At 37.7% G+C, this 25531-nt stretch overlaps 1 protein-coding gene across 1 annotated transcript in view; it reads right to left on the minus strand.

Moving 5' to 3' along the window:
- Positions 1-25531, minus strand: part of FUT9 (fucosyltransferase 9) — a 246564-nt gene that overhangs the window by 119810 nt on the left and 101223 nt on the right. Inside the window, exon 2 of the mRNA XM_019966980.2 lies at positions 10782-10870. The gene's annotated coding sequence lies outside the window, so the exon portion shown is untranslated. The remainder of the gene's footprint in view (positions 1-10781; positions 10871-25531) is intronic.

Consider the following 25531-nt stretch of genomic DNA (forward strand, 5'->3'; position numbering starts at 1 on the left):
CCACGGGATTGGAAAAGGTCAGTTTTCATGCCAATCTCAAACAAAGGCAATACCAAAGAATGTTCAAACTACCACACAATTGCACTTATCTCACATGCTAGCAAGGTAATGATCAAAATTCTCCAAGCTAGACATTCAACATTATGTGAACCAAGAAATTCCAGATGTCCAAACTGGATTTAGAAATGGCAGAGGAAGCAGAAATCAAATTGTCAACATCCGTTGGATCATAGAAAAAGTGAGAGAATTCCAGAAAAATACCTACTTCTGCTTTATTGACTACTCCAAAGCCTTTGACTATGGACCATAACAAACTGTGGAAAATTCTTAAAGAAATGGGAATACTAGACCACCTAATCTGCCTCCTGAGAAATCTGTACACAGGTCAAGAAGCAACAGTTAAAACTGGACATGGAACAACAGACTGGTTCCAAATTGGGAAAGGAGTACTTCAAGGCCACTTCAAATATAAATAGGGAAGAAGAAGGAAAGGAAAAGAAGTTGAAAATGAGGAAAATGAAGCCACCCTTTTTCTGTTATTGTTCATTTATCTTTTTTAGATTCCACATGTATGGGATAATATAGAGTACATGTCTTTCTCTGCCTGACTGATTTCAGTAAACATCATACCCTATAGGTTCATCCATGTTGTTGAAAATGGCACAATTTAATCCTTTTTTATTCCTGAAACCATTTATTGGTTTAGTGATACTTAGATTGCTTCCATATTTTGGCTATTGTAAATAGTGTTACTGTGAACATTGGGTGCATGAATCTTTTATTTTTTAAGCCACAGTGTTATCTGTACAATTCTGGATAGCTGAATTTTGGGAAATAGTCATTCATGGTATGTTATCTTCATTTTCTGGTCATTTGGCTTCATACAAATTGTTGGTTGGCAACTGAAGCAATATAAAATTTAAACTGGAAAAGGAGCAAAATATAGAGCTTGTAGTGACATTTTGAATAGAAAGAAACTAGAAATTCATGGGGAGAAGGCAATGGCAACCCACTTCGTACTCTTGCCTGGAAAATCCCATGGACGGAGGAGCCTGGTGGGCTGCAGTCCATGCGGTCGCTAAGAGTCGGACACGACTGAGCGACTTCACTTTCACTTTTCACTTTCCTGCATTGGAGAAGGAAATGGCAACCCACTCCAGTGTTCTTGCCTGGAGAATCCCAGGGACGGGGGAGCCTGGTGGGCTGCTGTTTATGGGGTCGCACAGAGTTGGACATGACTGAAGTGACTTAGCAGCAGCAGCAGCAGGAACGCATGGAAAGAAATGTTAGCAACTCATTTATTGAAGATTTCACATAAGGTCTTCCCTGGTGGCTCAGATGGTAAAAAATCTGCCTGCAATGTGGGAGAAAAGTGAAAGTCAAGTAGCTCAGTTGTTTCCAACTGTTTGCAGCTGCATGGACTGTAGCCTACAGAGGTCCATGGGATTTTCCAGGCAAAAATACCAGAGTGGGTTGCCATTTACTTCTCCAGGGGATCTTCCCCCCGACCCAGGGATGGAACCCGTGTCTCCTGCATTGTAGGCAGACGCGTTACCCTCTGAGCCACCAAGGAAGCCCCACAATGTGGGAAACCTGGGATCAGTTCCTGGGTTGGGAAGATCCCCTGCAAAAGGGAATAGCTACCCACTCCAGCATTCCAACCTGGAGAATTCCAATGGACTGTATAGTCCATGGGGTTGCCAAGAGTTGGACATGACTGAGCGACTTTCACTTTCACTTTTCATGTAAGTTAGGCACTGGGCTTTGTATTAATGTCTGTCATTTCATATAATTCTCAAATCAACACAGTGAAGTTGGTACTATTATTGACTCAGTTTTACAAGCAAGGATAACCACTCTGATGTACTGATTCCCTGAATAGAGTCAGGGTAAAAAAAGATTAAATTATGAGGAACTTCTAAATCAGTGAGTCCAAAGTGGCTGGAGAGTAACACACGTAAAGATTGTATTATCAAGGGAGAAAAAAGACAAAGTTCCAAGGGCTCCTCTGACACTGCACAAGAGACAGCTTTAGAATGAGTCAGAAAGATAACACCTGTTTTATCCTTATACTAAGTTTGAAAACTTGCTCCTGGTGGCTCAGCAGTAAAGAATCTGCCTGCAATTTAGGAGACACCAGAGATGTGGGTTCAATCTCTGGGTCAGGAAGATCCCCTAGAGGAGGAAATGGCAACCCAATCCAGGATTTTTGCCTGAAGAATCCCACGGACATAGGAGCCCGATGGGTTACAGTTCACAGGGTCGCACAGAGTCAGACACAACTGAACAACTAAACAACAACAATTCAAATTGTGTAGAAGAAAAAAATGAGTGCATTGCCTGAATGGTTTCTGTATCCTTTAAGGAGGAGTATGTAAAGGCAGGTTGAATAATAATAATTTTAGCAATAATAGAAGTGTTTGAAAGTTTCATTCATGCTCGTTACTTGCAGTGAATCTACCAGGACACCTCCATTTCTGACTTTTGAGAGGCATTTTCATAACAGAAATTTATTATTTTGCAGGAAATTCATTTCACAAAATTAAACCCTTGTCTAATATAATTTTTGCAAATATATCTCACAAGTTTTCGAATAAAAATGTTTTGTTTATAGTATCTGTTTTGTTACCCTAAATTTTTGATACTTATATAGCTGAGTCAGTTACTTTTAAAATATATTAAATTTGTCCCAAGTAGTCCTTTACAATTATGGAAAGAAAAAGTAGTTTCTAAAAAGAGAAATTATTACCTCTCAGGCTAAATAATAACCTGAAACTTCATAAAATGTGTTTTATGAATTATTATTTAGGTTAATAACCCTTGACCTTTAGATCTAAATTCCTTGATCAGTTATTTAACATTATTATAGATGGTTGTTCTTTTCCCTTTTAGTCATCAATTAATATTTTGCATTGTCTGCCTAATCATGCTCTAATAAACCCTACAAGAAAATTAAAGAATGCAGAAATGGCATTGTCTCTGCTCCATGGAATTTATTTAAATCAAATAAGTATGTTTATAATATCAAATGACAAGAGTTCAAGGTGTAGCTTGAAATTATGAACACTTTTATAGAGACCATATTCATTCTCCTAGTTGGAAGCAGGGGCAGAGAATATTTTGCTTTCAAATGCCTCAAAGTCTGATAAGTCACTGCATATAATTGATAATTTTCAATGTCTCCCATCCCCAGCAGAGCATAAGGGGTGGCATAAATATGTTTCTGTTTCACTGAGTAACCATTTTTCAAGTTTCAGAACCTTAGCAGCCTTTGCTCTGAAAGTCTCTACCCCAACAATATACTTCTCCTTCCCTTAAGTTAGCAATCAATTCAGCTTTGTGGTTTTTTGTTTAAGGTATTGAAGATGATTTTCATTTTTTTTAGCAGCTGAATACCCTGGAAGTTAACAACTTGTGTAACAATTTTGGAAAGAATATGTGCAGTCATATTCTTTGCCTTGATAGTTTAATTTCTAGGAATTTGCCCAAATAGACACTCTGCATAATCTTATACAGTTTTGCATTTAGTCCTTTTAACAATTCTACAATATAAACCCTATTTTTATTTCCATTTTTTCACTTGATGAAAGGAAGCTAGGAAGATTTAGAACCATTTCCATAGCCACATATCTAGTATAGTCTGAATATTTAGAGACTTGCTCTTAAGCCAGAATTCTACTTCCTCTGTTAGAGAGAAAGACTCAAGATGAAGACAAAAATGTTTGATAAATATAGGTATTTGAAGTAACACCACCAACCCCCAAATATATGAGAAAAGAGCTAAGTAAATACTCATTATTAGGACATATAAAATAATGACTATGTTAAAATGTTTATTATCTGGTATTGAAACAAAATCAAAGCACAATGATAATTATACTACATAAAGTTGTCATACATATGGATTAGAAATGAAACAGACAAAAGGCTATGTGAATTTCTAGGGTGGTTGGATTCTGAGTATAATACATTTTTTTGAGCTTTTAAATATTGCTTTAATGTTTGTATAATAACAAAATTAAGGGCTTCCCTGGTGGCTCAGTGGTAAAGAATTTGCCAGCCAATGCAGAAGACACAGGTTTGATCCCTGGGTTGGGAAGATCCCTGGAGAAGAAAATGGCAACCTACTCCAGTATTCTTGCCTGGGAAATACCATGGACAAAGGAGCCTGGCGGGCTACAGTTCATGGGGTCAGAAAGAGTCAGACATGACTTGGTGACCAAACAACAACAAAAGTAATATAGATATAAATAGCAATCTCTGCATTTGACGTTTCTAATCAATTATTCCATGCTCTATAAAAAATTTTAATGTACCAAGTGAGAATTCTAGGGATTACATAAACTTCTGATTATTTGGTGTTCTGAATTTCTACACTGGAGCTTTTCCAATTCTACAATAAATGTTCCTTTATCTCTCACTGCTTTGACCTGGATATGGCACTCATCTCTTAATTTCCCCCTAAACTTTCAAACAAGATATGGTTGACAGGTAGTTCTGAAATTTTAGATGGAGTGGTATTTTTTCACAGCAGTATAAACAAGTTAATGTTGAATTAATACTACTTTCCTAAAATTCTTCTAGCTGTCTAGCACATTGCTTATTTTCTGTTCCTTGAAGACTTACTTATAAGTTCTCCTCATTTTATCATGTAAGACAATTTTCCATCTTCAACCTCAACTCTGAGCATAATGATATGTGATGTTGTGCACCCATAAAACCAAAGGGGCATATTCCAGATTTTACCCCTTAGCAGCATAGAGATTTACTGTGAGATAGATTATGACATTCCAAACATAAGAAAGGAGAAATCATTATATTTGTTTTGGGGGGTTTAAATGACATTAATTTAAAGTCTCAAATTTTTAATTAATATCCTACTGTGCTTTGATTACAAATGTGCTCAATGGCATTTTATTTAGAAATTCAAAGCTTCAAATATTTTAAAGTATCTGTTATTCAACAGAAAGTATAATAGGAAGGCTTAGTACAAAAGAGACAGATCTTACAAAAAGGAATCCTTTGAATAACCTCCTAAACAACAATAACAACAACAAAAAAAATGAAATAAGACTTTTACTATGGTTGAAGGGATTTCGATTAGAAGAAAGAAAATAGTGATAGCTGTTAGCATTCAAATATGGCAGAGAGATAGATTTGGGAATCTTCTTTCAATGGATTTTTATGCATTGTAACAGATATCAAATGAGAGTTAAGCATAGGATGAATCAGATTGAGTTTTGCATTTTTCTTCTCTACCTACTATACTATTATTTGAGGGTATAAAACATGTTTTCTATTGGTGTATCTTCCTTTATTACTTATCATCCTTTCATATTCAAGAAGCTTTTCAAATAGTCTAATAAGTATTTTCAAATTACCTAATAAAATAAGTTCCCTTAGAAGTCTGCATTGTGATCACAAAGCAATAGGAAGTCTGATTTATTGATAAGTGAGAGTATGCTATAAATTTTCTTCATTTTAAAACTGCCTATAGATGATGAGATCATTCCTGCTTAGAGAAATTGCAGCAGACAGGGATAATAATGCAAGTACTAAAGAAAAGGATCACAATGTCTAAGGATATATGCTTTGCTTTATAAAGTAAATGTATTTCTTCTTAAATACTATGTGGAAATCTAATGAAACTGTACCAGAGATGATTGTTATCCAAGAAAAGACATGATAAGTGTTTTTGTGAGATAATCATTTTATAATTTAAAAAAAAATCATTACTCAGTTTATGCATTTTGTGAAGCTTTTTGATTCTCATCTTAGATTTCCTTGATGTGAAAGCACACTGTATCTAATATAACATAAGTAATGTAGCAAGAATTATTTCCAATCTAGTAGCTTAGGTCAGATTTTGAAGTTCAACAGAAAGATATTTCATATGTGAGACTTTTGGCTTTGTGTGTGCGCTAAGTCACTTCAGTTGTGTCCAACTGTTTGCAACCCTATGGACTGTAGCCTGTCAGACTCCTCTGTCCATGTGATTTTTCAGGCAAGAATATTGGAGTGGGCTGCCATACGCTCCTCCAGGGAATCTTCTCGTCCCAGGGATCGAATCCACATTTCTGACATCTCCTGCGTTGGCAGGTGGGTTCTTTACCACTAGTACCATCTGGTTAATATTTTCTTAATGAAATAAAATTCACTATAATGTCACTTATAGAAAAGAGCTCAGTCATCTCTGGAATTTAAAAAGCAAGAACATACTCTGACCAATAAGAATATTTCCATACAGTGTGGACTTTACAAAGTGGTACAAAAGCCAAAGGGTTAATTTAAGGAAGGGGTGATTGTAGACGCTCAATCCTTACAAGCTGTCCACCTCTAGGCAAATCACTTATCCTCTCAGAGAGCTCTTTCTTTCCTTATTTAGAAGGAGTGCAGAATTTCCTACTTTACAAGCTTACTGCAAAGCTGATGTGTATAAAGAAAACTTTATAAAGCTCTTAAAAAAGTGTAAGAAAATTTGGGCCTCATAATATTATTATTGTGTCACATAAAGTCCATAAGTCCTTAATTATCCTAATTTTAAAATGGCATTAGAGTTATTTTGGCCACTTACTGGTTTATTTGGTATCTGAACACCCAGCCATTTATGTAATTAAAACTAATGTCTATATGACTAGCAAGATAATATTGCCAAGAATATAGAACCAAACGGCCATAAAAGAATTAAAACTTTGAATGATTTTAAAATTAAATTAAAACTTTGAATCATAACTTTGGTTCAAATGGTGTGAATTGTTAAAAATGCAAATATATGTAAAGAGTTCTTAAAATTCTTAAATTTTAAACCATGATTGAACATTTTATGGCAAATAGAGAATAGAGGTTCTTAATAACTTGGAGTAAATGGAGAAAAATGGAAAAATATAATTACACTGAGGTAGAAAGATGAGATTACACATAAGAAGACACTTCCTAAAGTAGGAAGTAATCAATCCTCCTGTATCTCTATCTGGCAAACACTCATCTGTTTCGTGTCTTTATCTTTTCTGGAATTTCATACGTATGGAAACATATAACATTCAGTCATTTGTGTCACCCTTCTCTCACTTACAAAATACATTAAATATTCATCCATGATAGTGCATGAATCAATCATTCTTTCCTTTTCACCACTTTGCCAACAAAGGTTCATATAGTCAAAGCTATGGTTTTTTTCAGTAGACATGTATGGATGTGAGAGCCGGACCATAAAGAAGGCTGAGTGCCAAAGGCTGATGCCTTTGAATTATGGTGCTAGAGAAGACTCTTGAAACTCCCTTGGACTGCAAGGAGATCAAACCAGTCAGTTCTAAAGGAAACCAGTCCTGAATATTCATTGGAAGGACTGATCCTGAATATTCATTGAAAGGACTGATGCTGAAACTAAAGCTCCAATACCTTGGCCACTTATGCAAAGAGCCGACTCATTGGAAAAGACCCTGATGTTGGGAAAGATTGAAGGCAAAAGGAGAAGAGGTAGGCAGAGGATGACATGGTTGGATAGCATCACCAACTCAATGGACATGAATTTGAGCAAACTCTAGGAGAGAGTGAAGGACAGGGAAGCCTAGCGTGCTACAGTCCATGGAGTTGCAAAGAGTCAGACACACCTTAGTGACTAAACAACAAGTATTCTATTTATAGGTGTACTACAGTTTGTGTATTCAATCACCAGTTGAAAAATATTTTCATTATTTTGACATATTGGCAATTACAGATAAACTTGCTATAAATATTTATATATAGGTTTTTGTGTGAAACTATTTTTTTTTTCAAATCACAATTTTATTTTCTAGAGAGTATGACAGTATTCTTAGAAGATTCCAGAGAATTTTAAAAAATGCAGAGCTCAATGAGGTTGGATAAAAATAAACATGCAGAAAATAAATTATTTTTTTAATCTGTAATTCATTTAGAAAATATAACTTTATTTTTTTTTTCTAATTTTATTTTATTTTTAAACTTTACATAATTGTATTAGTTTTGCCAAATATCAAAATGAATCCGCCACAGGTATGGGGAACACATGTATACCTGTGGTGGAAAATATAACTTTAAAATATTCTCCATAGCCATAAAATCTTTAAGTATCCTAGCAAGAAACCTGACAAGTTTTAAATTCACTTGGGTAAATACCGAAGAGTGAGAATGCTGAATCATATGGTAAGTGCATGTTTAATTTTAAAACAAAATGACAAAGAGGTTTCCAAAGTGCAGGACCATTTTGAATTTCCTTCAATGATAAATTAAAATCACTGTGGTTCTGCATACTCATCAGCATTTCATGTTGTCAGATTTTTTTTTTAATGTATCCTTTTAAAAGCTCTCTAGTGGTAGCTCATCATGGTTTTAATTTGTAGCTTCCTAATGACTAAAGATGTTAAACATCTTCCCATATACTTATTGTTTTTACATATATTTTCTTTTTAAAATTCAGATCTTTTATGAATTTTTAAATTTTTATATTAATTTTTAAGAATTCTTTATATACTTTGGGTACAATTTCTTTATCAGATATGTCATCTACATGTCTGAAGCTTATACTTTCATTATTTTAACAGTGTCTTTCACAGAACAATTTAAAATATATATATATATATATATATATATATATTTTGCTTTTGGTTCACATTTTAATTAAGAAGGGTTGTGATCAGATAATGCCTTTAGTGACAAGAGTATGTACACTGAAGCAAATAAAAAGTGAACAAATTCCAATGTATTACAGTTTGAAGGTTTATACATTGTATATTTTATTACCCATAATTTCTCATAAATAGCTGGTTCTATAAAATTTATTTTAAGTTAGAAGTATAGGATCAGATAACTTCTCATTAAGGTTTTTGAAGTTCTATGCTCCTTTGATGTGCTGAGGTTTGCCTACAAAATCCATTAGGTAGCAGAATTACACCATTAAACCAGTTCTCTGGAAAAGTTGTCCAATATGGCAGCTACTAGCCACAGAGGACTGCCAAGTACATAAAATGTGACCAATGTGACTGAAGCCATGGCTTTTATTTTGATGATTTTATTTATTTTTTAAATGAATTAAATCGTATTGCAGTACAATTGCTTTACAGCGTTGTGTTAGCTTCTACTGTATAGCAAACTGAATCACCCATACATGTGCACATTTCCCTCCCCTTTTGGACTTCCCTCCCATTTAGGACACCACAGTGCATTAAGTAGAGTTCCTTGTGCTATACAATATGTTCCCATACATTGCCTATTTTATACATAGTATCAATAGTATATATGTTTAGGTTTAAAAACTGATGTTCAATTTAGTTATTGAAAAAAAACTTTATGTATGGGACAACTTGGCTTTGTGAATCTTTATCAACTATAAATTTTATTAAATCAAAATATAGATCAAGTATACCCAGTAAAAATTTAGTATCAAAATTGAGATGTACTATAAGCACACATTGGATTTGAAAGACAATATTAAAACAAGAATGCTAAAAGGACCATTAATATTTTTTACATTCATCATATGTTAAAAAGACTGTATTTTGAATATATAAGGTTAAATACAATATATTACTAACACCCATGTTACCAGCTTCTTTTTACTTGAAATGTGACCTCTAGAAAAATGAAATCACATGTGTCTCACATTACATTTTCTTCAGAAAGCACTGCTTTAGAACCACATATTGTGTATTAAAGTGGTATTTTGTGTCAAAAAGCATTCAGTGTTCTGAAATGACATGCTAACAGTCTGCCCACTGCTACCTCCAGCTCCCACAAAATACCAGCAGGCAGCTCCAGCTCCCTGCCTTCTTGAAGCAGGATCGAGAGTCAGTAAGTTCCAAGTCACTTTTGATAGATTTTATAACCTCAGGGTCTCCAACAAGGAAAGGACTAGAAGAAAGCAGAGTAAGGCTTAACTTGGGCCTTGTAGGTCTCACAGTGTCAGGTGCTGTCAAGGAACAGCATCTCCTGATGCTCTAAACATGCCATAAATTGGGCAGCACTTCTGATTACTGAGGGACTCCAGTTCATGGCTTACTTTCTTCTGAGGAAAAAGAGGTAGGACTGCCTCCTCTACTTTCCACTGCCATGGGTTAGCACTTTCTCTTAGTACTTCTCAACTCACAAACAAGGAATACAACCCCAGCCTTCCACCTTTCTCCTTACTTTTCAGCATTATGAAGCTAATAGTAAGAGGTTTCCTTAGAGTATAAATTATTTTTATTCTTTTTATTTAGCTTATCAATAAAATCGTGTGCATACATATACACACATATATGTGTATGTATGCATACACACACACAAACACACACATGTGTACATGAATGATTTAGTGGTATAGGTATTATCTTGCCAAAACTGAAACCAGTTTTCAAAAATATAACTAATGTAGAAAGAAGTTGACCTGACTTTGAAATATTATGCATTATAATTTTTAAAAGATATTTCAAGAAATTATAATATCTTAGAATAAAATTTCACAGGTATAATATTTAAAGTTTTTTTTTAAAAAAATAAAGAACAGTATAGAAATCTTAAAGATATTAAGTATAATAGTTATAAAAATACAACTAAACATCATGGGTATATTATTCTACCTCATATGACATAACTATGTTAAGTGTTAACTTTGATATAATGTTAAGTCCAACATCTCTTCATATAAGATAAACTTCTGAAACTATTCTTTACTTAAGATGAATTTTAGTTTGTAAACTTTTAAACAATCTAAGTTACCAATAAGTTCCAATTGAACACATTTCTCTCAGAATCCAGCCAGCTTGGGAAAGTAAATACATACTTACACTGTAGAGAACATATCATGGGAAGCACATAGACAGTTGTTAAGCTATTCCACTTGATGATAAAATTCTTGAATTATTACATTCTAAACCTGTTGGGACAGAGAGAGAAAAAATGAGCTAAATATGCTGGGTTTACTATATATGTAGCTAAATAACCAAAGAGAACAAAAAGAAATAATATACCTTATAATCATAAACATAGATCTTTATGTATTATTGTGTCACTTTCCTATATTATGATTTTTTTTCATTTTTAGGCAAATGTTATTGGATTATTTAAGTCATGTCAATATATAGGCAGACCTCAGAGAAATTGCAGGTTAGGTCTCAGAATACTGCAGTAAGGTGGATGTTGCAATAAAGCGAATCACACTAATGTTCTGCTATATCACCGCATGTAAAAGTTACGTTTACCCTATACTGTAGCCTATTGTGTGATAGCATTATGTCTAAAATGCAATGCACATACCTCAATTTAAAAATAATGCTAAAAAATGCTAACGATCATCTGAGCCTTTAACGAGTCAATCTTTTTGCTACAATAACTTCAAAGATCACTGATCATAGATCATCCTAACAAGTATGATAATAATGTTAAAGTTTGAAATATTGGGAGAATTACTAAAATGTGACAGACAAATGAAGGGAAAAAATAATGTTGGGAAAAAATGGCACTGACAGACTTGTTTGATGCAGTATTGCTATAAACCTTCAATTTGTAAAAATCTCAGTATCTGCAAAGTGCAATAAAACAAAGCACAATCAAATAAGAAATATTATTAAAAGAGCTATGCCTGGACAATAAGAAATGTTATTAAAAGAATAAATGGTGTCATTAAAACTTTAAGGAAATGAATACATTTTGTTAACTAAATATAGTTCATGGTCTCTATTTTTCGTGCTTTCTGCTTAAAGACTAAGTTGTGCCTAAAGCACAAAAAAACAAAAACAACATGTTACTAAATCATCTGGATGTTTATTATTATCTGGATGCTTGACAGAACAAAGACCAAGTTTTTAGATGATTTGTCTGAACATCTTTAATTTTCACCTTAATGGATGAAATCTCTTTTATGGTCTGAATGTTGTATCCCTCCCCCTTCAAATTCTTACGTTGAAATCTTAATGGTATTGAGAGGTGATTAGGTCAGGAGGGAGAAGCTCTTATGAATGGGACCAGTGTCTTTGTAAAGGAGAATCCAGAGAGCTCCCTTGCCTTTCCACCAGATGAGAACACAGTAAAAAGTTGGTACCTATGATCCAGGAAGCTCTCACCAAACACCCAATATGCCAGCCTTCAGAACTGTGAGAAATAAATGTCTGTTGTTGATAAGCTACCCAGGCTGTGGTATTAATACATTTATAGCAGCCCAAATGGACTAAGGCACTTGCCCTCATACATGATTGGGTATAAATAGAGCAAGTGCTTTCAAACCTTATTTGATTTCTTACTCAGCAATGAATGAAGATATCAGCTCTAATACAAAGTGGGAAACCTACCCACTGACATTCATCTCCCCAATGGTGAGCACAACTGTCATCAAACTATGGAATAATTTTGAGTACAATAAAAAGTGGGTTTAGGTTTCTCTTTAAAATAGTGCCTCCTAAAACTGTTATGGGAATTCATACACTGCCAATTTTTTTCTTTGCTGTAGAACATAATCAAAGAAGCCTCTCATATTTACAGGTAACAAAATTTGGTGGTTAGGTATCTTTATACTCAGTACACACACACACACACATGCACACATGTGCACACACAATCACAACCATATCTCTTGTTCCTATTGAATAGCCACCAAATACCTAACTTTCTTCCTGAAATCAGTAGATTTTAAAACAAAATTCAGTCAGATTTCTTTCTGAATTTGCTCAAAGTCTTGGCTTGTGTTTAATAGTCTTTTTTTTTTTTTTTTTTTCTCAGAGCTTTTGTGTAATAAAGCTTTATTAAAGTATAAAGGAGATAGAGAAAGCTTCGGACATAGGCATCAGAAGGGGATAGAAAGAGTATGTGCTTGCTAGTGTTAGCAATGGAGTTATATCAGCTCAGTTCAGTTCATCTCAGTCACTCAGTCGTGTCTGACTTTTTGCAACCCCATGAATCGCAGCACACCAGGCCTCCCTGTCCATCACCAACTCCGGGAGTTCACTCAGACTCACGTCCATCAAGTCAGTGATGCCATCCAGCCATCTCATCCTCTGTCATCCCCTTCTCCTCCTGCCCCCAATCCCTCCCAGCATCAGAGTCTTTTCCAATGAGTCAACTCTTCGCATGAGGTGGCCAAAGTACTGGAGTTTCAGCTTTAGCATCATTCCTTCCAAAAAAATTCCAGGGCTGATCTTCAGAATGGACTGGTTTGATCTCCTTGCAGTCCAAGGAACTCTCAAGAGTCTTCTCCAACACCACACTTCAAAAGCAGCAATTCTTCAGTGCTCAGCTTTCTACACAGTCCAACTCTCACATCCATACATGACCACTGGAAAAACCATAGCCTTGACCAGACGCACCTTTGTTGGCAAAGTAATGTTTCTGCTTTTCAATATGCTATCTAGGTTGGTCATAACTTTCCTTCTAAGGAGTAAGCATCTTTTAATATCATGGCTGAAATCACCATCTTCAGTGATTTTGGAATGCAAAAAAATAAAGTCTGACACTGTTTCCACTGTTTCCCCATCTATTTTCCATGAAGTGATGGGACCAGATGCCATGATCTTCATTTTCTGAATGTTGAGCTTTAAGCCAACGTTTTCACTCTCCTCTTTCACTTTCATCAAGAGGCTTTTTAGTTCCTCTTCAATTTCTGCCGTAAGGGTCGTGTCATCTGCATATCTGAGGTTATTGATATTTCTTCCAGCAATCTTGATTCCAGCTTGTGCGTCTTCCAGCCCAGCGTTTCTCATGATGTACTCTGCATAGAAGTTAAATAAGCAGGGTGACAATATACAGCCTCGACGTATTCCTTTCCCGATTTGGAACCAATCTGTTGTTCCATGTCCAGTTCTAACTGTTGCTTCCTGACCTGCATATAGGTTTCTCAAGAGGCAGGTCAGGTGGTCTGGTATTCCCATGTCTTGAAGAATTTTTCACAGTTTATTGTGATCCACAGAGTCAAAGGCTTTGGCATAGTCAATAAAGCAGAAATAGATGTTTTTAGTCTCTAATGAATCAAAAGAATGTCTGGAGGTTGTAAAGACTTCACCAGACCTACTCCCATAATTTACATTTTAAGATAACAGGATTAGCCAGAAGATTTAATCCAGAGAATGTCTTGAGGCAGGATACATTGTTATATAATCCTAAGGAATGTAAGAAGAGGTGGCAAGAATACACAGAAGAACTGTACAAAAAAGTGCTTCAAAACCCAGATAATCATGATGGTGTGATCACTCACCTAGAACCAGACATCCTGGAATGTGAAGTCAAGTGGGCCTCACTACGAACAAAGGTAGTGGAGGTGATGGAATTCCAGTTGAGCCATTTCAAATCCTGAAAGATGATTCTGTGAAAGTGCTGCACTCAATATGCCAGCGAATTTGGAAAACTCAGCAGTGGCCACAGGACTGGAAAAGGTCAGTTTTCATTCCAATCCCAAAGAAAGGCAATGACAAAGGATGCTCAAACTACCACACAATTGCGCTCATCTCACACGCTAGTAAAGTAATGCTCAAAATTCTTCAAGCCAGGCTTCAGTAATACGTGAACCATGAATTTCTAGATGTACAAGCTGGTTTTAGAGAAGGCAGAGGAACCAGAGATCAAATTGCCAACATCCGTTGGATCATTGAAAAAGCAAGAGACTTCCAGAAAAACATCTATTTCTGCTTTATTGACTATGCCAAAGCCTTTGACTCTGTGGATCACAATAAACTGTGAAAAATTCTTCAAGACATGGGAATACCAGACCACCTGACCTGCCTCTTGAGAAACCTGTATGCAGGTCAGAAAGCAACAGTTAGAACTGGACATAGAACAACAGATTGGTTCCAAATATGGAAAGGAGTACATCGAGGCTGTATATTGTCACCCTGCTTATTTAACTTCTATGCAGAGTACATCATGAGAAACGCTGGGCTGGAAGACGCACAAGCTGGAATCAAGATTGCCGGAAGAAATATCAATAACCTCAGATATGCAGATGACACGACCCTTACGGCAGAAATTGAAGAGGAACTAAAAAGCCTCTTGATGAAAGTGAAAGAGGAGAGTGAAAACGTTGGCTTAAAGCTCAACATTCAGAAAATGAAGATCATGGCATCTGGTCCCATCACTTCATGGGAAATAGATGGGGAAACAGTGGAAACAGTGTCAGACTTTATTTTTTTGCATTCCAAAATCACTGAAGATGGTGATTTCAGCCATGAAATTAAGATGCTTACTCCTTAGAAGGAAAGTTATGACCAACCTAGATAGCATATTGAAAAGCAGAGACATTACTTTGCCAACAAAGGTTCATCTAGTCAAGGCTATGGTTTTTCCAGTGGTCATTAATGGATGTGACAGTTGGACTGTGAAGAAGGCTGAGTGCCGAAGAATTGATGCTTTTAAACTGTGGTGTTGGAGAAGACTCTTGAGAGTCCCTTGGACTGCAAGGAGATCCAACCAGTCCATTCTGAAGGAGATCAGCCCTGGGATTTCTTTGGAAGGAATGATGCTAAAGCTGAAACTCCAGTACTTTGGCCACCTCATGCGAAGAGTTGACTCATTGGAAAAGACTCTGATGCTGGGAGGGATTGGGGGCAGGAGGAGAAGGGGATGACAGAGGATGAGGTGGCTGGAAGTCTTCACTGACTCGATGGACATGAGTTTGAGTGAACTCCAGGAGTTGGTGATGGACAGGGAGGCCTGGTGTGCTGCGATTCATGGGGTTGCAAAGAGTTGGACACGACTGAGCGACAGAACTGAACTGAACTGAAGGAATGTAGAGGAAAAAAATCTGTCCTTTCTTCCTCCTTAAGAATTCCAGACCCCTCTCTCCTTTGGGACTCCTGGACTTCTTATCAACCTGCTTAGGAAATGACTCTCTCATTCCCCCCTTTTCTTTTAGGAGAATTATGTTGCCAATGGAAAGGGGCATCGTTTTAATTCCATAACAACTTTCTGCTATTTAGGGGCATTGCCCCTAAATTGTTGAGGCAACATATTCTCCTAAGCCCCATATTGAGGGTCTCTGATCCAGGGCCCCCAAGTAATAGTTGGAGGAGGCTGTGGTACTCATAGGAGCTTGGACAACCATTTGTAACTTAAAAGCTTTTAGATGGTTAGACCCCATTTTACAGCTACAGACATAAGGCAAAATAGTCATTAAACCAAGTTAAAATCGAAATGAAAAGTCACATTATGTCCATAGTTACATCAGTCCATCTTAAGGTTGTTAGATGTCATCATTTTAAGAAGAAGCGTCACATGTGATTGTTGTTGAAGGTATTTGCAGACTTGGAAAAAATCTTTTCCTTGAAGTGGAGATGTCCACCACAGGAAGCCTTCCACTGATGAAGAGGGGAGAGCTCCACAAACCCAGCAGTCAGACTGATTGTGAAATGCTGTGTAGGAGTGAACTCAGGACAGGAAGGCATTGTCTTGAGGGTCAAATGGCAGACTCAGGATTTTTGGAGTCAGCAGAAGTAGGCTCACATAGATTATCAGGCCCATCTTTTGGCTTGTCCAGAGAGTCCCATTATGGAAGCATATCGGGGAGAAAGTGGGCCAGGGGCTTCAGTGAGCACGGAGTAAGTTGCCCCAGTATCTAAAAGGAAATCGAAGGATTGGCCCCCCAAAATTATTAATACCCAGGTGTCGGGAGCCACATTAGGCAGTACTGACAAAATGGAGGCATGGCCCCAACCCCCTCTCCTCATCTCGCAGGCACGGCCCAGGGATGAAGGAGTTAGGCCTTGTGATTCTGACTTGTTCTTTCCTTCCTTTGGTTGAGTTGGCTGGAAAGAATGTTAAGGTGCTTGAGAGAAGAATGAGAAAGCACAAAGCCTTCTACAGTTGTGCCCAGAAAATAATCTATAAAATAACCATAGACATTTGTTCAAGGATCTTTACAAAGAATGTCCCAGGATGAGCACGTAGGCCACAGCTTGAGGCCATGGGAAGGATTGTTATCTGAGACCTGTTTGTGAGGGAAATATTTATGGCAAAAGAAGTTTGTTGAGTTTAGGGTTTAGGAATAATTAAGAATAGCTAGAAGCCTTTTTAAGAGATAGTGATCTTAAGATGCTAGGGGCAAACAGGATTTAGAAAGATAAATAAACTGAGGAATGTAGCATGAGTTACAATGTAATCACAAGTTAAGTATAGGACACATAAGAGAAAGTCTTCTCCAGGGGATCTTCCTGACCCAGGGATCAAACCCAGATCTCCCGCATTGCAGGCGCTTTAACCTCTGAGCCACCAGGGAAGCTCTAGATAATTGATAGTAAAGCCAATTCTGAGAGAATCGCTGAAGCAGGAACTCTGTTTGTAGGACAATAATGATTTCTGGAGACAGTAAATCTGGGTGGGGGAAACTGAAAATGTCAAACCTCTGACCTAATGCTTTTGTCAAAGTATAAAAGAGAACCTGTTTATAATAGCCAGGACATGGAAGCAACCTAGATGTCCATCAGCAGATGAATGGATAAGAAAGCTGTGGTACATATACACAATGGAGTATTACTCAGCCATTAAAAAGAATACATTTGAATCAGTTCTAATGAGGTGGATGAAACTGGAGCCTATTATACAGAGTGAAGTAAGCCAGAAGGAAAAACACCAATACAATATACTAACGCATATATATGGAATTTAGAAAGATGATAACAATAACCCTGTGTACGAGACAGCAAAAGCGACGCTGATGTATGGAACAGTCTTATGGACTCTGTGGGAGAGGGAGAGGGTGGGAAGATTTGGGAGAATGGCATTGAAACATGTAAAATATCATGTATGAAACGAGATGCCAGTCCAGGTTCAATGCACGATACTGGATGCTTGGGGCTAGTGCACTGGGACGACCCAGAGGGATGGTATGGGGAGGGAGGAGGGAGGAGGGTTCAGGATGGGGAGCACATGTATACCTGTGATGGATTCATTTTGATATTTGGCAAAACTAATACAATTATGTAAAGTTTAAAAATAAAATAAAATTAAAAAAAAAAAAAAAGAGAACCTGAAGCTTGAAATAAACATGTAGTTCCGTACTATGAGTCAGAGGCTACATCATCGTCTGCTGACACTGCTCACCCCTTCAGGCTGATATCAGGCTGCTGGAGCTGGACTCCGGCACCTGGGGTTCCTCAGGTGTAATGAGGATGGGAGCTTGTGTGGGGACCCCTGGGGTACCTTCAGTCCTGATTGTCTTAAGAGACTGACCCTTGAAACCTATACCTCTGGGGGCAGTCTCTCTTCCAGTGTGGTCCCTTGCAGACAAGACATGGAGCAGGGGGCGGCCTAGATGCCCGAGGGCAATTCCGCTTGAGGTGCCCCTCCTTTCCACAGTAATAGCAAGCCCATCCCTTTTCACCTGGGTCCCTCTGGGCATTTTTCTCAGGCTGTTTAAGAACTGTTCTCATAGCCATTGAGAAGACTTCTGCCTGTTCCTTTGTCTTTCTCTGCCTTTCTTTTCCTCATATTCCCTACTATAATAGACTGTCTGAGCCAGTTGTAACAGATTATCTAAAGACTGATTTGGTCCATACGTCTGTTTTAATGGCTTACAGCGGATATCTGGAGCCGACTGAGTGAGAAAACTATCCTTTAAGATCACTTTTCCCTCTTCACTTTCAGGATCAATCTTGGTGAATCTGTGAAGGGCTTCTCTCAGTCTATCTAGGAATTTACCAGGAGCTTCCTTCTCCTCCTGTTCTATGTTTGCCAATTTGCCATAGTTTAAAGGCTTAGCACATGCCTGCCTGAGTCCTTCAAGAATACATCTGACAAAATGACTCTGATCCCATCTTCCTTTAGCTGATTGGGACCACCTGATTTCCAGTGGGGAGGGCAGATATCTTGTCCTCCCTCTTCCCTACTGATTCATTACCAAGCCATTCATCTCCATAAGCAGCTGCTTTTCCCAAAACTCAAGTCTGAGTCAGGAGTCAGTGTTTGTCCCAAGATATACATCACATCCTTCCAAGTAAGGTCATAAAGCAGAGTAACACCTTTAAAAGCTCTAATGTATTTTTCTGGGTCCTCTAAATAGTCTCCCAGATCCTCCTTGATTCTTTGTATTTCTTGATAAGAAAAAGGTTTATTAACTCTCATAGACTGATTATTTCTCCTGGTGGGTGCTTCATGAAGAGGCAACAGCTGTTCCTCAGTCTCTCTGGCTGCTCTGCACATATGATCCCATGGATAGATTGGAGAAACCTGCTTTTCTTTATCTCTTTGTCTCCTGTCCTCCATCTCATCTAGCAAAGTAGGAGGACAGGCGGGAACTGAAGGAGTCACACCCAAATCTATACCCTTAGGACATAAGTCTGGAATATTTCTCAGAAAGAAATGCTGCTTCTACCCATTTCCCTTGTTTTCTACAGAACTGGTCTAATTGTAAAACAGTATTATTATACTTAAGAGACCCTCCAATCGGCCACTGTTTGCTATCATCCAATGGATACTGTCAGATCTTTCCACCATGACCCATCAGGCAACACCTACCTGTACTGGAAGAAACACAAGCTGGAATCAAGATTGCCGGGAGAAATAACCTCGGATATGCTGATGACACCACCCTTATGGCAGAAAGTGAAGAGGAACTCAAAAGCCTCTTGATGAAAGTGAAAGAGGAGAGTGAAAACGTTGGCTTAAAGCTCAACATTCAGAAAACGAAGTCCATGGCATCTGGTCCCATCACTTCATGGGAAATAGATGTGGAAACAGTGGAAACAGGGTCAGACTTTATTTTTCTGGGCTCCAAAATCACTACAGATGGTGACTGCAGCCATGAAATTAAAAGATGCTTACTCCTTGGAAGGAAAGTTATGACCAACCTAACTAGCATATTCAAAAGCAGAGACATTACTTTGCCAACAAAGGTTCGTCTAGTCAAGGCTATGGTTTTTCCTGTGGTCATTAATGGATGTGACAGTTGGACTGTGAAGAAGGCTGAGCACTGAAGAATTGATGCTTTTGAAGTGTGGTGTTGGAGAAGACTCTTGAGAGTCCCTTGGACTGCAAGGAGATCCAACCAGTCCATTCTGAGGAGATCAGCCCTGGGATTTCTTCGGAAGGAATGATGCTAAAGCTGAAAGTCCAGTACTTTGGCCACCTCATGTGAAGAGTTAACTCATTGGAAAAGACTCTGATGCTGGGAGGGATTGGGGGCAGGAGGAGAAGGGGATGACAGAGGATGAGGTGGCTGGATGGCATCACTGACTCAATGGACATGAGTTTGAGTGAACTCCACGAGTTGGTGATGGACAGGGAGGCCTGGTGTGCTGCGATTCATGGGGTCGCAAAGAGTTGGACATGACTGAGCGACTGATCTGATCTGATCTGAATGGATACTGTGGCCATGCAGTATCACATAGGAAGACCATGTGTCTTCTTTAAGCCTTGGGGATCAAATCTATCCCAGTTTTTCAGGATACAGTTCAAAGGAGTGAGGCTGGAATTGTTAGCTCCCATCTTGTTCTGAAGAATCCCAGACGAGCCTCCAAGATGAAAAGTTGTTGCTGAACCACAAAAAGACATCGGGATTCTTAGCCTCCAGAGAAAAATTCAATCCAGGGCCAGAGACGAGGCTTGATCGCTCAGAGCTTTTGTGTAATAAAGTTTTATTAAAGTATAAAGGAGACAGAGAAAGCTTCTGACATAGGCATCAGAAGGGGGTAGAAAGAGTACCCTAATAGTCTTATTATTTGGATGTTTTTCCTTACTTAAGTACATTTTTTTCTTTTATTTACATTTCAATAGTGGATGCAAATGCATTTAAAGATAAGCAAAATGTGGAGAGTAGATGTGGCAATTCTGCTTGTCTTTAACATCAAATCTCACCTAATTGTTATCTTTACAAAGGTATGAGAAAGTAGATGAAAACTCATCTATATTTTATAATAAGTATTGAATGTTCTTTTAGGTTTGTGTAATTGTCAAATTATCATTTAATAATAGGGTAAGGTGGGTTTTACTATCCTCATCTTATAGGGTTCAGATAATTCAAACAACTTGTACATACTAAGAAGCTGAAAGGTATTGTAGCTGGGAGTCAAATTCAGCCCTAACTTCAAAGTATCTACTCAAATGTGTCTTTCCTTGCATATGGCTCCCCTAATACTGTAAGATAATTCTGCCTAGATATCTGTGTTCAATACCAGTTGAGTCTCCAATCTGAAATAAAAATTGAGATGTATTTTAAGACAGATTAAGTTTCTCTGTTGAAATTCTATATCTTGTGTTTAGAGTTGTTAAATGAGGAACACTACAAATACAGTGATTGCATATAACATATGTAATGTGTTGGTTATAAATTAAGACATAAAGGACCAGTACATCTAATAAATTAAGAAAAATAGAGAAGGGGGATTTACACCTTTGTCAATGGTTTCAGATTCATACTTGAGTATCTGTGAATTTTTTTTTTATGGTTTTCTGTCTCAGCATGAAATGCCATTCCTGCTGTGTTTTTAACCACCCAACATATTATTTGATGCTTTTGAAGTGAGCATGGCTGAAAAGTCAGAAAAATCAAACATTTAGAATCCTATGTAGAAAGAGAGCAAATAATGACAGCCAACAAGTACATATGTTCATGTGTGTATTTCAAACCTGAATAATGATACAGTATGCTGAACAAATAACACTCAAGGTATGGAGTTACTCTTATATGGTTATTAATTTTTATTGATAAAGTTTTATCTGAATAGAGTTATTATCTCTATTCTTCTTTTTGTATTACATGTGAGGAAACCATTATTCTCTTAAATTTCCCTACCTTTGTGTCTAACCCAGTCAAACAATTACAATAGATTTTCTTTTCTACAAACCTAGAGACTTATTTTTCTTCCTAGAGCAGTCAAGGCATCTGCTTGACATGGGGTAGAGGTGGGGACAGACACTTAGCTTCTGTCATTTATAACACTATTTTGATGTATGGCTTAAAGTCAGGCAGTCTTGAAAAGAAATTCTAAATTCCTTTTGTTCCCCCTTACACATAGAGGCAAGGTATGGTGGATTTGTCTATTATTTGGATATTTTGCCAAGATCCAGAGACTCAATGAGGATGAAACATTAAAAGTGACTCACAGATTTTTGCTCTTCATCTTGATGTTTGTTTTACTAAGGTTTGCAAGAAACAAAACTTTATATAAAGCAGTTTAAATCCTGTAGAAAGATCACTTCATTTCTGTAGAAAGGAAGAAAGCCTTCTTTACCTATTCTTATGAGAAATGCCAGAAGAGGGGGGATGAAGAAGTCCCCAGTGAAAGGAAGGGGAAAGTGGCTGCTGTAGCTCTTGTTTCCTCCTGCAAGTTTGCTATTTGTTTATTGGTTGTTCTGGGTCTTCACTGATGCACTCGAGCTTTCTCTAGTTGCAGGAAGTGGAGACTAGTCTCAAGTTGTGGTGCATGGGCTTCTCCTTGTGGTCACTTCTCTTGTTGCAATGCATGGGCTCAGTAGTTGTGGCACATGGGCTTAGATGCCCTGTGGCATGTGGAATCTTCCTGAAGCAGAGATCAAACCACTGGATCACCAGGGAAGTCCTCCTCCCAGCTTTTTGAGCTCAAACCTCGAAGGAAAGAAGCATTAGAAATTCCTGGTTGAGAGAATTTGAAGGGCTTCTGCTTATGGGTTTGAGAAGAGATTGTTATGCTGTAAAATCCAAAGCCAACACCTGACTGAGACCTAGTAATATCATGAGAGACCAATGGCATGAAGAGGCCCAAATCACAATCCCATCTCCCTAGGTTACTGTGTAGCATGGATAATGAATAGAGAAAAATTGAGCCTACTGGGAGCAAAATGAGCCAGTCACAGGAGTTCGTGAGGTTTTCAGCTTTAAGTAGATGGCAGAAGAGGGAAGTAGCAATATATCTAACAGCAGAGACTCTGATGGGCCTAGAAGCCAAGATCCAGGGCAGACTGAATTTGCAAGGCCATTGGGCACACAGAGAGCTGAGAAAAACTGACTGCGAGAAGTGTTAGCAGAGAGTAGCCACAGCAGGAGGACTGGGTGTCACGCTGAGTGGAGGCAGTCAGGGAAGGGGGGCCTCCTGGAGGAGGTCATGTTTGAACTGAAGATAAGGAGAGGGGACACTAGGTGCAAAGGGCCAGGACAGAAACAAGCATCGCATATTCAAGGAGCACGGAGAAAGCAACAATGGTGTGCCTGTAGCGTAGGGACCCAGGGCCCAGGGGGAGGGGAGGAGTGGCAGAGTTGGAGGTTGATAGGCAGATAGTGGCCGAGTGATACTGGGCCTCATAGGCCACTCTAAGGGGTTCAGACTTTGTGATATAATGGAGTTAGGAGAGGTTTGACCAGGGGATTATCATGATCTGATTAAGATTTTAAAAGATCATTTGGAATATTCTGTGACTAGTAGAAAGACAAGTCCAGAAGCAATAGCCTTCAAAGAGTACTGCAGTAGTTGAGATATGATGGTGGTAAATTTGGGGACAACGATAATGAAGAAAAATGTTTGGATATTGAATATATTTTAATAAAGTATAAAATCCTATTCATTAATTTCACTGTTTCACAAACTCAAATGCATTTTTGAGCCATTATTGTAGAGCACTTTTTTTTCTTTAACAAAGGATGAATAGAAAAATACAAATTACTTAGATATTTTATGTAGGGTACTTCAGTTAATTAGGGTAAAATTCACCGAAGGGGAAAAAGAGACACACTCTTGCTTCATATGCTATTTAAAAATTATTGTTGAACCAATTGATTAAGATACTATAAATGATTAAGTAAAACACCATATGATTCTTATAAATGAAAGAATAGGAAAATAACCAAGAGGAGCACTACTTTTCTTATAAAGAAAACATTTTTTAAAGTATTCTCAGTGATGTTAGAGTCTGTTATATTCAAAATTGAATTCCATTAATAAAGTAAGTTCCTTAATTCAATTCACTAGATGTGATCAAAGGGCAGTGAATTTTGAACAAATAAAGACAATTACTTTATGCAGTTCATAGTAATAAATGAAATATGCTGCCAGAAGAGGTCGTTGAGCCAATTCCTGTGGTTGTACTTTAAACAGAATTTTATTACTTCAGAACTACCAGGCTGGGTCTTGAAGTCTGTTTTAATTCAACATACATTTTTCTAAATGCATTCTTTATAACAGCCGCTAGGTACTATGGCTAAAAAGCTGACTAAAACACTCTCCTGCCTTTGAAGGGTTCTTAGTCGAGAGGAGGAATGAAGGAAAGAGAAATGAAGAAACTTGCACAAAATGTCTGGCTAGGGACACAAATGTTGCAACATTCAATTTCACTTGGCTGGAGCTTAATAGAAAATAGGCTTTGTAAAGTGAATGTTGAATGATAACTAGGCAGTGCAGGATGAGCAAAGATAAAGAGGACAGAGATAATAAAGTTCATAGTTCGGGACTAAAAAGTAATCTGGGAGATAGGCAGTGTGATAAAGAGCAGGCAAGAAACAGCAGAGGTGAGCAGAGGCTGGCCATTGGAAACAGTTTGGTCAGGCTGAGAGCTTGAACCTCATTAACACTAAGAATAATACCTCCTGGGAATAAAAGAGTGCTTACTCTATATAGGCACAGTTTTAAGGGTTTTATATACAGGTTCTCATTCAATCTTATCGACAACCTGGAAAATGTTATCGCAGTTTTAAAGAAGAATATGAAGCATAGCGATGTTAAGCAATTTGCCCAAAGTCACCCAACTTCCAGATGGTGCCAAGAACACATGAAGACTGATTTCAGAGCTCTGCTCTTGGTCACATAGATCTGTCTTATGTGATCGACATGGGATGGTGAGCTGTAAACGTTTTTCTTTTTCTTTTTTGCATAATATACACAGAAAAGGAGTAATATTTTCTCACAGTACAAGATGCTGGTTTGTTTTTTATATTAAGTAGAAATGGAAATAGGAATCCTGAAACTAAAAGCAAAAGGCCAGGTAAAGAGGCAAGGGGAGAGGAAGGGAACCAATAAATGTTCCTTGAGAATTTTACTGTGGGGAAATTCCAGGTTAAATGGTTTAAGGCCATGTTGTCCACACCTCTGCAGAAGCTGGAAGAGAAAAGTAGCTAAAGGAATAGTGTTATTTGTGCTTGCTTCTATGTAGCTCCTTGGTTATTTTCATTGTATAAGTTCATTCACATGTTGCACTTTTCTCTTCTTCCCTTCTCTCTTCTATAGCTGGCTTGAATGACCTGTCTGACTCTTATTCCTTATAGGAATATGACACAGATTCTTATGAACTGCAGTGAATGGGACCAGAACTGATTATGAGAGATTCTTGGCTCTGACAAATGCAGACTCTTCTACTTGCTGAGCTGCTGTAGAAGACAGGGAATTAGTAGCACATAGGACCATTAACAAATATTAGGATCTCAAGGACTTAAAATATTCTTATGCTTGGAATACAGGACAGCAATGCTATACTAGATGTTTGAAACTGATTTGTCCTGAGTTATATCTATATTTTATCCATAGAAATATCTTTCAACATGCACTGTTTGAGGAGCTAGAGTTCCTTTGTTCTCTTAAAACCTGGCAGAACCCTTCAGGGCAAACCACTGAGATTCTCCCACCTGGGGTTTGAAGTAGCACCGAAATCTCATTGTGCA

The sequence above is a fragment of the Bos indicus genome, chromosome 9 (assembly GCF_029378745.1).
Source record: "Bos indicus isolate NIAB-ARS_2022 breed Sahiwal x Tharparkar chromosome 9, NIAB-ARS_B.indTharparkar_mat_pri_1.0, whole genome shotgun sequence".
In the NCBI taxonomy this organism is placed as follows: domain Eukaryota; kingdom Metazoa; phylum Chordata; class Mammalia; order Artiodactyla; family Bovidae; genus Bos; species Bos indicus.